Source organism: Crocodylus porosus, unplaced genomic scaffold (genome assembly GCF_001723895.1).
Source record: "Crocodylus porosus isolate Cpor-Errol unplaced genomic scaffold, CroPor_comp1, whole genome shotgun sequence".
NCBI lineage: Eukaryota > Metazoa > Chordata > Crocodylia > Crocodylidae > Crocodylus > Crocodylus porosus.
The window spans coordinates 87,870,666-87,887,076 of NW_017728906.1; the positions used below are offsets into that span (position 1 = coordinate 87,870,666).

The 16,411-nt window shown below is 38.8% G+C and overlaps 1 long non-coding RNA gene across 2 annotated transcripts in view; it reads left to right on the top strand.

The window, feature by feature from the left end:
* Positions 1 to 488: 488 nt before the first annotated feature.
* LOC109306242 overlaps positions 489 to 16,411 on the top strand; it is a 33,185-nt gene continuing 17,262 nt past the window's right edge. For both annotated transcript variants that reach the window (XR_002099900.1, XR_002099901.1), the window contains exons 1-2: positions 489 to 565; positions 1,736 to 1,832. This is a non-coding gene — a long non-coding RNA (uncharacterized LOC109306242). The remainder of the gene's footprint in view (positions 566 to 1,735; positions 1,833 to 16,411) is intronic.

The window sequence follows — 16,411 nt, forward strand, 5'->3', positions numbered from 1 at the left end:
TTCAGGCCAGAATTTCACTTCATATTACTAAAGCTTCATTACTGGTACAAACTATGTTACATGAACTTGATTAACACAATGTGACATGTTACTTTAATAATTAAACTTGACCCTAACTGTTCACATACACATGGCTAAAATATAACTCAGTGCCATTTGACTCCCAGCTGCTCATTTGCAAAATCTGTAATTTGTCCCACTGTCATTAGTGTGAATTTTGCAAACTTCTGCTAAATGTAACAGATGTATGTGTGCTTATTGAGATGACTGTGAAGTAGGTGGTTTCGTTTGTGGATGTTCTATACAATCCACTTGGATATTTGACAACTAAATCCCCTATCCTCAGTTTCTGGACAGAAAAAGAAAATTACGATCTTCTCTGAGCCCTTTGGCAAGTCATTTATCTTGTCTCTCAGTCTTCATCTGTAAAACAATAATAATAATATTAATCTACTACGTAGAAGTGTTGCAAGGGTTATTTCACTAGATTGTTACTTTCCTCTGTGCAGGTATGGGAAGAGAAGAATGAACAAACAATGGCATGAACACCAACAGGCAGGCACAGGTATACTTATGGAGTACAACTACAGCTTATTGTTCAGAGTGGGGGCCGGCTTATCTGCTGATATTCAAGTAGGGATCAGGCTCTCCCTTGGTTGTATCAGCAAAGATGGGCAGGTGCCTAGGGAAGCACACACTGAATGTTGTAATGAGATTGCTGTAACTAACAAGTTTTGCACCTGGGGCAAAACCCTGCCAGAAAGCAAGGTGGGGGCAAGGGCACAGATTCCCTAGGGGACAGCCATTCTGAAGCCCCCTTTAAGTTAGCTAGTGCCACAGTCACCTACCCTTTGTTACATTACTTCTAAGGGTTCAAATCTGCCTCTAAGGTAATAACTACTTGGGAACATGGTGAAAGGGCATCACCCTTACCCCTTCCAAAGCAGCTACTCCAGAAAACCTAAGTATAATACTTCTTTTCATTCTGTTCATGTCATCTTGTTACAACATTCAGCATGTGCTCCCCAGGCATATATCTGTATCTATAGAGAGAGATATAGATATATCTACATATTAGTGGCATTTCATTTTAATCACGGAAAAATGTGGATTTGAAGCCACTTTTTTAACCCCCAAAATTGGGGATTTTTAAATCAGAGAAAACCAGGATCCCTGATTACTATTTTTTGTAGAAATCAGTAAGGGTCAGCACATGCACTGAGCTGCCTGGACACAAAGCAGATAAATAGGATTGCTTCCCCAAACACTGACTAGATCTAGATGCAGAGGAATAAACAAGCACAGTGTACCTAGGGCTCTTTTTTTCCCCAGGCCGCCTTGAACTGAATGCTGTTTAACTTTGCTTCTACTAACTCTCATGCCAAGTAAAAGAGCTAAGCCAGTGTAAAGGTGAAAAGTAAAACCGAACCCTCAATGACTAAGCAGTGAAATACAAAATTATTTCTTTGTGCATCTTTGAAACCAAAGCGCATTTCATTAAGACCATGGCTGAATTACTCTTTGGCCACCCCAATTTGTTTATTAAGGTGTTGAAGCCATGAATGCTTCAACACAAATCTATGGTGAGATGTGCATAAATGAATTGTATGATGAAATGTAAAATATTAAAAGCAAGGAATGCTAGGTGGACACTGAAATGCTAGAGAAGATGCATATCAGAAAACTAGCAAATTTGAATGGATAAGTATTATTTGCAACATGTTTCTATTGACAGATGGAGGTCCAGAAGGTAACTCAAAGTAAAAATGGAACACAAAGCACTGAAATAACTGCTGAAATAATAGATGTGATGAAATTATGTTTTTAAAAAGGTAATTACTGAAATAGATGCCCCTCAATTAAGGAAGGTTAAGAACAGCAATTGCATTTAACAATATGGTTAACTTGTACACTAAGCTTTGAGAGAGAGACAGTGTCAATGTTCTCAACGTTAGTAGTCCAGCTGAGAACAACAAAAACAACCATAGTAGCATGAAACTGTTCCTGAGAATGATTGTCTATTATGTGAAAGGTGAGAAGATGAAGAGGAGGTAATTATTGACATCCTGGAGCCGTTGAACTTATAGGGTGCAGAGTACATTGTCAGAACCCGCAAATACTGGGATTGGATTATAATCAGTTAGAGAAAGGAACTACAGATTTGTGCTTCTAGGAGAAAAAGGCATTTCTTTGATTCTCTTCTAACAGAAGACAGTATTCCCCTGGCTCTTACAATGTAACTGCTTATCACATGTCTCTTACTATAACCCCAAAACTTCTGGTTTATGCTAACAGTTTTCACAGAGCTGTCAGAAGCAGGTGGGGAAACTTTAACCAGCTCATCTCCAACTTATATAAAATATATTGGTGCATTTATTCTCTTTTCATTGATTGTTAACACCAAAAGTATGTCATAAAACTACCAATGGGCAAAATACAACAGTTTCAGGGGGCTGTGACATGCATTAGGGTGGCAAGTATAATATTTGAAAAGTTTGCAGCATAATTTGTTGAATTGTGACAAAGGCAAAGTGTGTAAATTTAGGGGCTGGCAAAAGAGAAGTAGTAGGCTAACATTTTCACATCAGGACCTAGTTCAAAAAGGTTTCTGGGTTGTAGTGTTTATCTGCATTTTTCTACAAGATTTCTACTATTCCATAAGGAAAATTCTATCATTTCCATTTAAAATTATAAGATTAAGCATTAGTATCATAGAAGTACCACAGAATTTATCATCAGGTCAGACTACAAGCAGGTCAACTACTAGACTACAGGTTTGAATACTGTAATGTTATGTTGGACATTGTTAATTTCTGTCCTAAAGGCAATTTTTGATTTGTGAACGATCACAGATATTGGTATGTAAACACCCTTCATTCTGGATAAATGGCAGGAGTAATTAAGTATTTTGTGGAATTATAAAGTTGGAGCTATAGAAACAATTACCTGAAGCACTGGGTCACAGGGTAGGACCAATATAAGGTCATTCCTATGGACTGAGGGGTTTCCTTATGAAATGATTACAGGTGCAGAGGCCTGGGGATTGATTAGTTACTCTGTGGCTGCGTCTATGCATGCAGTTAATATGACTGAACAATCTCTGGTGCAGTATGTATCAGAGTACACTAATCCGAGTGTTACTGTCTACACGTCCATTTAATTGCACTAGTCTACTCTGCCATCAAATTGTACTTGTGTCTGATAGGAATATCCTATGGTGGAGTAAATTAGTCTACTGTGGCCTAATGGTGGTGCAGACAGTGGCCATGTCTACACAAGATGCTGATTATGCAGTCGTTATCGCACAGTCATTTAATACATGTATAAACAAGAAATAAATGGCTTTTTCATGATGCTGACTGTGCAATAGTCTGAGAATACTGTGCAATAGCATCCTGTGATGGTTTCTGCTATGCAGTGCTACTGGGCAGTAGTCACAGGCTATTGTGCAGTCAATGTCTTGTGTAGACATGGTCAGTGATGCTTTCCTGCACAAAAAATTAGTCTACTCCACAGTAAAACACATGTAGACGTGCCCTGTGTGTGTGTTTGTGTGTGGGCATGTGTGGGTATATGTGAGAGAGAGAGTGTGTGTGTGGGCGGGAGAGAGAGAGAGAGAGAGAGAGAGAGAGAGTCCTCAGCTCTAGGAAGAAGCTGAGAGATGGAGCTGCAGTACAGAGCACAGTACTCCATGTAAAAGCAGACTTGGATATTTGATCAAACAAACTTCTAGTTTTGTGTTTCTGCTTTGTTTAAGGAAATAGGACTTTCTGTCCTAATTTTTTTTATAAATCTTAATGAGAACACCAAAGAAACACCTGACTAATAACAATTTCTCCAAATGATAGTAGTAGAAAGTCATGCCTGATCAAGCTGATTTCTTTCTATGACAAGGTGACAGGCCCTGAGGACAGGGAGAGAGAAGTGGATATGATATAAGTGGAATTTAGCAAGACTTTTGACACTGTTTCCCATGATCTTTTCATTAATAAGCAAAGGAAATACAGATTTGATGAAAGTACTATGAGGTGAATAAATAACTGGTTGGATCATTGTGTTTAATGGGCTAATGCCTGGTTGGGAGGAGGCATCAAGCTGGGTTCCCCAGGGGTCTGTCTTGGGTCTGATATCATTCATCATCTTTGTTAAGGTTTTGGATGGTAGGATTGAGTGCATGCTGAACAAATATGTGGATGACACTGAGTTAGGTGGAGTTGCAGGAATGCACACATTTCAAATATTGTACTTGTCACCCTAATACATCTGGGTAAGGGGAGGATCCAGAATGACCTGGGTAGTCTGAAAAATGATCCACAATCAACCAGATGAACAATGGTCTTAAAATGCAGCATAAGAAATTTAGGTTGAAAATTAGGAGGAATTTCTGACTATAAGGCTGGTCAAGTATTGGAACAGGTTACCAACAGAAGTTGTGGGAATCTCCATCCCTGGAAATTTTGAAGGTCAGGTTGAACAGACAGTTGACTGGGATGGTTTAATTATGGATGATCCTGCCTTGAGCATGAGGCTGGACTAGAAGACCTTTGGAGATCCCTTCCGGCCCTACTTTTTTGTGGTCTTAGGATAGAAACAACATAGTAAGGCAATAAATATGGGCAAAATACTTGCATCTGAGAGGGAAGAATAGCTTGTTCCTTCTGGCCTGTGTTGTAGCTGGTCATAACCACCTTCAATTGAAAGTATGGAGAAAGCACTGAACAATACTGAACCCATCGTTTAGTGGTTAGAGTATTCTGCTGGGAAGCTAAATTCAAGAATACACTAGATGAAGATCATAGGACTTAGTACCCTAACCACTCAGGTAGTGGACCTAAATTAAGAGGGGCTGGGGCTGCTCTGAGTTCTTGCCAGCCAGAATTGTGTGAGTTATGTACAACCTGGCATGAACCACATACCTGCCTGGCCAGTGCATAGCCTACCCAGAAGCCACATGGATACTTACACAACTACATTACATGAGTAATAGAATCATGAACTGTGTGCAGGTGCCAAAAATGCTTCTTACATGACAAGAAGCCTGCTACTTCTGCTCATACAATGAATTAGAATTCTGTTGCATGTATGGTCTCTTGCCTAAAGAGGCCATAGAATTTTACTTAGCAAAATTTGCTTTGAGCCATTATTTTTGTGTAAATTGTATCTTCCTGTAAAACATTCACCTTGATTTGAAGAAATGAAGAGATGGGGAATCCAGCATTTCCCTTGGCAGTTTGAATTCTTACTGCATCTACTCCTGGAAGAAGAGGGCCAGCCTCTATTGTGCTGGGGCGATGGAGTGAAAAAGCCAAAAAAGAGAGTGGCCCAATTGTGTAAGGACAATAGAATCTTAAGGAAAAAACCCTCCTACCCTGTTCCTTTTCTGGAAGTATGTTCTAAGAAAAGCTACTTGTTCATGTAACACCACTCATCTCTCCTTAAACAAGTAAAAGTATCACTCCGCTGACATTGTGGAATAGAACAGAACTCAGAATTAGCCCTGATCAAGATTTAAGAAAACAGTTTTCAGGCAACTCTGCATTGTAATTTCATTCAATTTGTTTTGCATGTCATACAAACCCTTATAACTATTCTTCATGGGATATTTGAACCATCTGAACAAAATGTGAAAATCCATTCCTTTTCCCCACTTTAAATAAAAAGATGTGGCTTGACAAAATGGCAGCAACACGCTCCTTCAGGCTCCATACACAATGAAACTACTCCAAGATCTTTCCCGGTGAATGTTCTTAAGTAGGCCAAAACTGAGATCTCAAGAATGGCTCTAGAGGGACACCACAGAGATGCCTCACTGGCACACTTTGGAGTTTGGATGATGCGGGCAAGCTGTAGTGGGAATGTCCTGACCAGAACACCCTGCTGTTATAGAGCAGACATGCCAAGAAAGGATGCCCTCTTGCTGGTTTTCATCCTTTGTTTTAGTGCAACGTAGGATCAATGCTATCTTAATCCCCATTATAATAACAGGACATCTCAGGATGCCACCTCCATCTCAGCAGCATAAAGACTTAACCGTGACATGGCATTCCTAGATTGTTAAATGGGAAATGTGCCATTGCATACACTGACCTTGCATTACCACTTGCTTCTGCTCTATTGTAAATTAGTAAATGTTGACTGTACTGCCTGATACATCACTGGTGCCTAGTTAAAACTTCTGCTGGCTGTTGTAATGCTGAAGAACTTTGTTTTATGCTGACTTTTTATTTAAATCAGGCAGCAGTGACTCAAAGATATATACCTGTATCTCTGCTGCATTATCTTCCCACATCCCCAAAGATAGCAAGTTGGCAGGTTTGGGAAAATATATAATCTAGTGATCTGAGATCAGACTGCGGAGGCTGGACCTCCTGAGTTCTTGCATTAACTTGCAGTGTTGCTTTTTACCAATCTCTTAGCCTTTTTTGCCGTATTTTCTTCAATTGTAAAATGGGAGATGATAATATTACATTTCTTAAAGTCTTGTTATGAAGATTAATTCATATTTTACAGTGCTTTTTGCCAAAGTCTTAGTTTCACTACTACAACTATCATATAATTAGCTGTATATTATTATCTTTGTCTTGTAGAACAAATATATGGCCAAAACCAACAGCACTTTACAAGCTGTGTTGCTGCAGAATGTTTTAGGTCTCTTTTAACTTAAGAGTCTCATGTATTTCAATGTAGTAAGTCTCATGTAAATAACAGAAAATGTGCCTTTCATGCAGATTATCCAAGGGTATGATTGGCTACTTACTGGAGCCGCACCTGGGATTTTCAAAAACCTCCAGGAACTCAAAACCCACTTTTCTCCCTTTGGGAATCCTCTTTAGCACCATTTTGTTTAATTTGTATAAGTTTAAGTTCCATCAAAGTACTATTTATTTATGTAAAACTATACACCAGATGTTCACAACCATGAAGTCTATACACTTTTTTCTTGCCAATGTGACCCTGGTGGTTTCAACAATTATAAACTGAAAGCAGGGCTGTTTATGTAAGGCTTTAATGTTAAACTGTATGCAAACATGAGTATATGGACTCATGGGTCCAAAAGATAGACACATTCAATTTCACAAATATCCCAGCAATAGAAATTTTAGAACTTGTAAATTGCTAAGTATAGTACAAAGAACATGAAAAACACAATGCAATAGTACTTAGCACTTATATATATAGCATTTTACATCTTCAAAGCACTGTGCTAACAATATCTAATTAATCCTCCTTAACTAATTAATCTTTTTCAGATCAGGAAGCTGAGCCACATTAATCACTATTATTATTTATGTACTTATGTAGCACCATAGGTGTTCATGGCACTTTACAGACTTACAGACTGGTCTCTCCTCATTATAATCAGTTGAAATTTGTCATTATCTTCAATAAGATCAGGCTCCATAATATGTGAAGAAACGGTACCTGCACTGAAGAATTTACAACTGAGCCCCAGATTCTGCTTTGTCTGTATGTAAATGCATGGGAGGGGTAAGGGAGTTTCCCTTTTTCATATATATAAACAATAGATTCATTATGTGTAGCTGTACACTGTTTTGCTTCAGTGTTTGGCCTGGACCATCGGAACAAGCCTCTAAGCACATGGGCTAAGGGAGCAACACTACTACAAGATGGTGGGCATAGGCTGATCCCTCCTGTGAATCAGACACTGGGGAAAAAGCAAAATAAACTGAAGTAATAAGTAGCACCATCCTGCAGCTGGCATAGACAGGGGGTTATTTTTGGCAGATTCTTTCTGACACAGTGTTGCTAGGTAGCTGCTTTAGGTCTGTTTTATTAGAGACCTTCCTTCTTCTCCCAATGTGTCCCGCTGAATATGAGCTCTTTTCACTTCCCCCATAACATACATGACATGTTTTGGGTTCAGGCTTCAAGGCTGTACTTAACCCTTCTTTCTGAAGATCCTCACATCAGGAACATGGGATACAATTCTGTTGTCCTAACTCTTTTTTTTTCTGGTTTCTGGAAGGCTGGAAAGGGTAAATGACAATGAGGGAAAAAAATTATAGGAAAGGCATAATTTTAAAAATGTGTCCTTTTCAGTTTGTGACTTGTCTGTGAACAGCTTATGATTTCCTTATATGTATTCAATACTCTAAATTATTCACTACAATTCTTGGCCTGTCGACTATTCATAGACAATTTATTGCAAGTATGTGATATCTGACACTCATCATTTGAGCCATCTTGGTTATCTCTGAATGGGTGACTTGGGTCCTGCATAACAGTTTAGGACCAGAAGTGAAGAATTCTTTTTTCCCCAGCTGAAACTTTAGGAGTTATTTAGGTAGGCAGGATATAATGTCCTGAGTTGGCATGTTTCCAGGATATGTGGTTTCACCACCTTCTAATGGAGATCTGTTCATTTAAAGTAGCAGGTCACAATCAAAGAGCAAGTGTATTTTCAGGGAAGGAAAGGAGGAAGTTAAATCAGGGAGTATTGGTAAAGAATTCTAATCAGGAATGAAACACCTCAAAAGTGTACTGAAACAGTGGTCTATAGTACTTTGATTAATCCCAGTCTACTTTAAGTTGTGCAACTTGTACTTACATAAGAAATAACATGAGGTGATTTCAACCAGTCTCATATCTTCCTTAGGATAAATTATAATTCCACAGTACTTAAGATGCATTCATTGCCATTAAGGTACATTCAGTGCCATTAAATTCCCCTTTTCACCCTCCCAAGAAGTCAATTCTGTGTTTCTGCCCACCAGTTTCCAAACTGCAGCCTCAAGATCCTTGAATGAAAACTATTTTCATACAAGCAAGAGGGGCTGGTCCGTTCCTCTTTCACAAACCAGTAACAAACACTTTGACAAAAATTAAATTTCTGAATAGACAAAGCAGACATTGCAGAACAATGAAGGAGTGGACCACCAGATGCATTTACCTTCATCACCAGAAATCAATGACTGTAATTTCTATTTTCTTAATTGTAAAAATATATTTGCTGCTCACAAGAATATCACATTTTCCATGAATATGGACATCATTTCTATCATGCACTGATATGCAGCTATGTGTGAATGCAGGAACTTATTTTCTACCAGTCCTAATCACAGAGGAGAAAAATCAGGCCACAGAGTTACTCTTTGTTTGACTTCTAACACTTCGGGGAAAAATAATTCATTGTAATAATGGGTTCCATTTTTAAAACATTAACAGAGGAAAGGCTGATGATGAGTCAGAAGTATGGAGCTAGGGTAGCATCTCCTATGCTTTGTCTGGCTTCAACCAACTGTCTTTCATGGGTTTGGTGTGTGGTGTGAAGTTAGAATGTGCAAAAGGGAAGGGTGCTATTAAGCATGGCACTGTAAAGTCAGTTGCTGTTCAGAGTTTTTAGGAAGACTTGGATTACAAAAAGGGAATTTTGGGGTGAACTATGTAACTGAAAATTATATGAGGGAGCCACTGGGGAGGCTAACGAATATCTTCAAGGTGATATGGGCTAGATGGAACTCTTACGTATGAGTGAAGGGGAAGGGAATATTCAAGAGTGCTTCTGGCACTACAGGAGGGCCATGTGCAAGAAGGTGATGAATACATATTAGATGACTGGGTTAAATGATGGGACAAATATAAAAAATGGAGGAGAAATATCTAGGTATGTAGAGTACAATCTCTTCAGGGCAAGAAGCAACTATAAGAGAATTGTGTCTCTGTGGTGGATATTAGTTGGGGGCTTTAGGTTGGCTTTCCTTTGCTTCTGGCACGGGGAAAGAGTGTGGGTGTACAGGAGAGGGATTCTCAGCTATTGCGAATATGGGCAGGAACCTTAATAGGAAGCCTGTTTGCGGGCCAGATCCTTTTGCAAAGGGAGATGTAAGGAAGAGTGATGTTGAGGAAGAGGTAACAAACATGAAAAAGAAATGAATCCTAAGTTACAGTTGGCCTTTTTCTCTAATTTGGTTTGTATTCTTAGTCACCCATTTTCATGTATTTTGAAAGCCTGTGTCACATTTAAACCTCAACAGATTCTGAGTTGTTAGTTTGTGGGTTTTCATTTATTTATTTTATTTTTATACTTTGGGCTCTCAGTATGGAGTTACTCAAGTAGAGTGATGACACATAATCAAAAGCAGCAGCACCTGAGATGATGTGGAAGTCATTCCCCCACACTCCCCAACCTGTTCAACAAAACTAACCATTTTTGGGCTACTTGTTGACAGAAGCTAGACCATTGTTGATAAGTAAGAGTCAGTATATATAATCAGATCAGAAAAGGTTACTCCTTGACATGATCAAAAGAAAGAGATTCTCTCTGCCTTCATTTGTAAAACATACCAAAGTACTCAGCAAACCCACCTTTTTAAATAATCTTCCATTTGTTATGTTTCTGGGGATTTTTTTCCTGGATAAAAACTGTAGCCATTGGCTCCTATATGACTTCATTCAGGAACTAAGTAAAAAAGAAGAAACTCATTCTGCATATTTTGAATACTAATGAATACTAAGGCCTAAAATACCCTTTCATATTTTAAAAAACATTCATCGTCCACATTTAAATCGAGATTAGCTCCATCAAGAAGCAGTAAATTCAGCAATAAGATTTAATCTCTGTAGCACTCAAAAGAGAAGATTCAATTATATTCTGTGATCTTAATTGAATTACAACCCCCCCCCCCTAAAATAATGATATTATTTTAGATTTTTCCCAAGCCCAGCTTACTTGGATTGAAAAGAATTAAACAAACCATGGTTTGAGAAAAATGTGTTTGTTTTTGCTGCCTAATAATTTACAGCTTTGTGGAGAAGCTAATATCCTTTAAGTAAAGACTAATATCTATCTATGGAAGTGCTTTTTTTGACCCATCTGGTTTGTCAAAAAAGTCTCCTACCTCTGATATTTATACAATATCATGCAAATGTCAAAATCTGAATGTCATCTTCAAAGACCCTTTTATGTCAGGCAACCCCTTTATAGGGAAAAAATAAACAATTTTATGTATGCATGCTTGATGCCAGTCCAATTAATAAAAGCCTTTTTTGCTATGCTTGGCTACAAGCAAGTTTCTCTTTTGAAAATGAACAGAGGGAGAATGAGATAAAAGGTCTGTATTGTTTCCTTGCAAATTTTACAGTTTCATTTTTAATTTGTGTTTGGATGTGAGGATCTTGGTGCAGATGGTGTGATAGTCCACAGTATGTTCTGAGAACCTGAAATGATAACAAAGATATGCAAATTGAGAGGGTGCTTTGGATGAAAGCCAGGATATCCAATTTCACAATAGCTGAAAACAAATTGATGTGCCCAGCAAACTACTCAGAGTAGCACTAGGAAATGTAACTGTGCCAAAACAAATTATATTAATGACCTGAACAGTTTGTTGAATTCTATTGGCTAACTTAATGTTGGTTACATTTGTCTGCTTTGGCACTTCATTTACCGCACAAAACAACTTTTCTAAATGAAAAAAAAACACTTAATGAAAAATCAATCTTCGTAATTGCAAAATAAAGTTATACAAGAATTATTCGTGCACCTGAGAAATGTCCAGTATATTTCACTTGAAACAAATTGAAAAATGTATTCCATTGAAATTCAGAAATGAGTTGAAATTATTGTGCAGAGGAAACTGAAACCTAAGCCTCCCTTTAATGTTTCAATCTACTTGAGCATTGCATTTAATATTAACAAAACAAGTGATGACATTTCTATTACTTCCTAAAGAAATCTGGAAAACTTAAGGGCAAAGCCATCCTCTGAGATAATTCCAAATCAATGATGCTAGTCACATTTACACCACTCTTGGAGAGAGAAGAATTTGACCCACTGACTATTATTTCTTCCTTTGTAGGAAAGTTTCCTGTCTTGGGCTGAATCACTTAGAACAGATTCATTGTACTGTTCCTTTCCTAAACTGTATTCACATGACTGAGGGAAAGAAAAAAGACAAAGATCCACAAATAATATTTGTAGTTTAAGAATCCTTTTAACATTTTAGATAGTTTTACATGAATAGCTTCTTTTGATTTAGAATGAGAAAATAAGAGACACTTCCATTTTTTACAAAATCATAGCAACAATGTTGTACCATTCAAATGTTTAAAATATCTAACACCTCATACTGGAGTACACAATATAAAACTACAAGATCTGTAGTTTTAACCTATTGAGGAAATGATCTTAAAGTTATAGAAAAAAATCCCAGTGACTGAGGGCATTGTTACACAATAATTTTGGGCAGCTCCTGGAGCTCTCAACACCTGCATTGTCTACACATTAACACCTGTAACTAGTTTTAAGCACTTGTTAGGCAGCTCAAAGTTACACCCATCTAAGGTAGGATTATTTCTGATCTGTTACCCAGCTCATGTTACAGTAAGGTGCAGCCTAGAGTAGCTAAGTACCCAAGTGGCCCCACCCTCACCCCAACCCCACTCCTGCTGACCTGATTTAGGCCCACTGAACCACCCCCTACCCCACCCCCCAAATCCCCACTCACTGCATAGTTGTGGCTGCTATGCTGTCTTGCAGTGGGGGAAAAGAAGACAAGAGTTAATCTGTTAACTTGTCTGTTTGGCCCCCACTGCTGCTGCAGCAGTGTGGGAAGCCACAAGTAAGCAGTGGCAGGAGTCCTAGGGGTGGGGGGAAACTGAGAATTGGAAGGGTGATTTCTTACCTTTCAGTCCTCTAAGCCCCTGTTGGCCTGAGTATGTGACTGCTCCATACTCTAGCACTAACATGGCAGCTCACAGTATAGCATGTAGGTAGGCCCTGAAACTGTCAAGATTGGACCCAACCAGCAGAGACAATAAATAGAGATTTGATCTTGTTCTCAGAGAGAAATGAGCCAGATTCTCACTTGGGTCTTCCTTGCTTCCCTGACTTCAGTGGAGTTACACCATTTAAATTAATGCAGGATCTGTTCAAATGCGATGCTTACCATAGTTCATTGTTATGGAAGTGCATTTAAGTCTTTTCTGATTTTAAAAAAAGCAAGCAAACAAGAAAATGTGACTGGACTAAACAACAAAGAAAGAAACAACCCCCTCCCGCACATACTGTGCAATGATTATCAGCAAAAAAATTAAAATAATGTAAGGCTATATTTTTAGATGCCTAAGGTTTTGTATCTTGGTCACAAGAATCAAAACATGTTAGTTGTAAAATTATTTTAATATGTCCTAATGAAAGCTGATACAATCAGTTGTTCAGTATTGAAACAGTTTCCATAAATAAACTGGGGGGGTTTTTGGTTGGTTTTTTTTTGTTGTTTTACATCCTTTATGGTTCATCTAAATGATTATTGTGAAAAAAATTACCCGCTTTGGGCAGAATTTTATTTCTCTTTATGTGTCTGAAGTTTTCTAGCTGTCTACTTGACTGTTTTCAGACCAAAAAACTGTTCATAGGGGGTTTCTCTCTGGCTACATTTTCACAACTGAGACACTTACACACAGCTGCACATGTGCCTGACCAATGAATAACCTACTGTGCGTGCTCAGTCTAAAAGCTAACACTTACACATCCACACTGCAGGGGAAGTAGAATCACTACGTGTTCATAGGTTGCTAAAATGCCACTTATTCAGCTACAAATCAGTCATTTGGACACACAAAGGGAAAGAGAATTCTCCCCTTATTTCCATACTTTGTGGGAATTAACCTGCTTGGTGTAAGATATGCAATAAAAATACCACACAAATATATGTGTACAAGACAATACTGCTCAACTAATTGTAGCCAGTATAATTTTGTATACATTTAAGGTAGTTTTGCAAAAATGACAGAAAAATTACTAACCTATGTACATGTCAGTTTTTCATCATATTGGGTTGACAACCTTCTGGTGGGTTTGCATGTAGAGGAGATGTCCTCTATGGATTAAGTGTGCTCAGCCTGTACCAAACAAAATCTCAACTATCTCTGGAGCACCATCGCATAAAAATCCATGGAGAAAGTGAACCATGATAGGGAAGCCTGGTCAAGGGAAGAGGGTGGAGACTAAAAGCTTCTCTATACTGTGGCAGTGGCAGGTCTTAAAAAGATGGAACTGAGCACAGTCTATCCGCACCTTGCCCACACAGCTCCACTGATGTGATGGAAAGTCACAAACTCACCAGTGGGGCTGCTTCAGCCTCATACCAGAGCTCATTCTAAGAACAACTAGAGACTTAAGTCTCAAGAAAAAGTGCTGGGAACAAGTCTAGAGCAGCTTTGAAGATGGGCCTCTACATCAGGAGAGTATCAGCAGACTGAGGCAGGAAGGGCATGAGTTGGGCATGTTCAGCCCCATCCTCCTGAGACCAGTGACAGATGCAGTATAGAACAGCCTTATGCAACTCAACAAGAGTCACATAAGATAGATTTCATATAGGAGAGGAACAGATATTCTTCTGGCACTATTTGTGCACATGCATTCAGAGTGCCGCTCTAATTAAAGTGCCACAGTGTCTCATATATCAGCATCCCTGTGCTTCAAAATGGTGGTGGGGCCACTTGAACTAAAGCTTATTGAATGGACTTTAGTTCAAGTGCCCCCACCACCATTTTGAACTGCAGGGACACTGATACACGAAATGCAGGAGGCTGCTGGAGCACGGTAATTTTGAGGTTATACTTACAGTAAGCACATTGCTCATGTATAGGGATGCTCCATTGTGAGGTACTAGGAAAATGCCCATTAGCCTGTCTTAGACTGCATTAACTAAAGAGCATGTTTTTTTTAGTGACGCTTTAACGTGCATTAAAATAGGCTAATGTGCATTAAAGCACACATATAGACACGGCTTATTTACATGTACTTTGGTTAGTCTATCGGGTGAAAATCCAACCTCCCTTCTGCTATGGAGCATATCTGTAAAAAGACAACACAGGTTTTGTAGCTTCTGCTTTTGGAGCTGTTCTGCAAGGGAGCCAAAGGCTGGTGCAAACACCCAGGGTCTCTGGGCAAATCGCCTGAAACTCATGCAAATCCCTGATAATTCTTGTGGGCTGCATGACTTTTCCTCGGGATAAATGCCAACCCTCTGGCAGGACAATGCTGAGACTCTCCCTAAAAAGACTGCTAAGGGTTTCCTCACTTCAACCCTGAAAATACTCCTGTGGCTGTAGTAGCAGGAGGAGGGGATCTAGCCCTATGATTTTAAATTCACTCAACAAACAAAATGATTCATCCCAGTCAAAAAAGTGAGTAGGTTCTTGCAAAGTAAAAGTTTTGAGTGTTCATTTTTCTGGTATTTCTTTAAAAGGGATTTGAGTACTGAAAAGGCATAGCAAGTTAGACAATGTTACAGGAGGAAGGCAAGTCAGGGTGCCACCTTGTAGGCTAGTTCATTCAGAAATGCATGAGCTTTCATTGGTAGCTGCCTATTTCATCAGATGCTATTAATGGTACAGAAAGAAAAACACTAGTCAGATGAGAAGCTCCCTTAAGTTAATGCTTTTCATAGATATCTTTTAGTATTTAAAAAAAGATGGGAATACAAATATATGCTAGTCTGGCCTTTGGGGTGACTTTTTTCTTTAAGATCAGCTCCTCCATTTATGCTGCTTTCTCTTCTTATTGTATTAAATCCTGGTTCCCTCCTGGGTGCATCAGTCCAAGGAAAGCAGTAGAATAAAGTGAATGCAGAGATAAGAAACTTGTGCAGTTTACAAGGTTTTACATTCTCCGCTTTTCAGGCAAAGTCCAGTTTTTTATAGTGCCTCATATTTTAATCAAATAGGCCCTAAATGGTAAATCCATTGCTTCCTATTTGAACCAAGACGGTTCCATGGCAGTGGACCCCAGTATTTCATTGCAAAAGTGATGGGAGGATTTGCAAGGAGTTACACAAGGAATGTGTGTATTGCCCAGAGATTTGAACTGAGATGACTTCCTGTATTTGAGGCCATCCATCTGGGGTCACAAGAAGCCTCACCTCCTGTGGAAGGTGCATGTTGGGGCCTAAATACCACTAATTAGATGTAGTAGGCATTCAATTAGATCTTGGGGCAACAAGAGCAACCATGAAGTAGCTTTGTGGAGGAACCTTTTTTCCCACACTACTGAGCCAAGCTCTTTAAGACGGGTGTCAGGAGCGACTTTCCCTCTAAAATGATTGAGAATTTGGTATGAAATTCCTTGATGTCCTTTTTAGCCCAAATGTACAGAACCTGGTTTTCTACATATCTTTTCCAAGATGCTGACCGCTCTCATCTCCCACTGATTTAATCATTATATGTTAATACCAGACTATCATCACTAGGTTTGTGGTGTGATAGCATTTATATGTTGCATACAGTGCAGCTGGGAGCCAAAGTATATCTTATTTAATTAGGCACTATGCTATTTTAAAAATCCTTTTATACTAAGAATACAGGTATAGCTGTAAACTTGGTGTACATTTATCAAATAGAAAACCCTTCACAAAACAATGAATAATAGCATTTTTTAGCCAGTGCA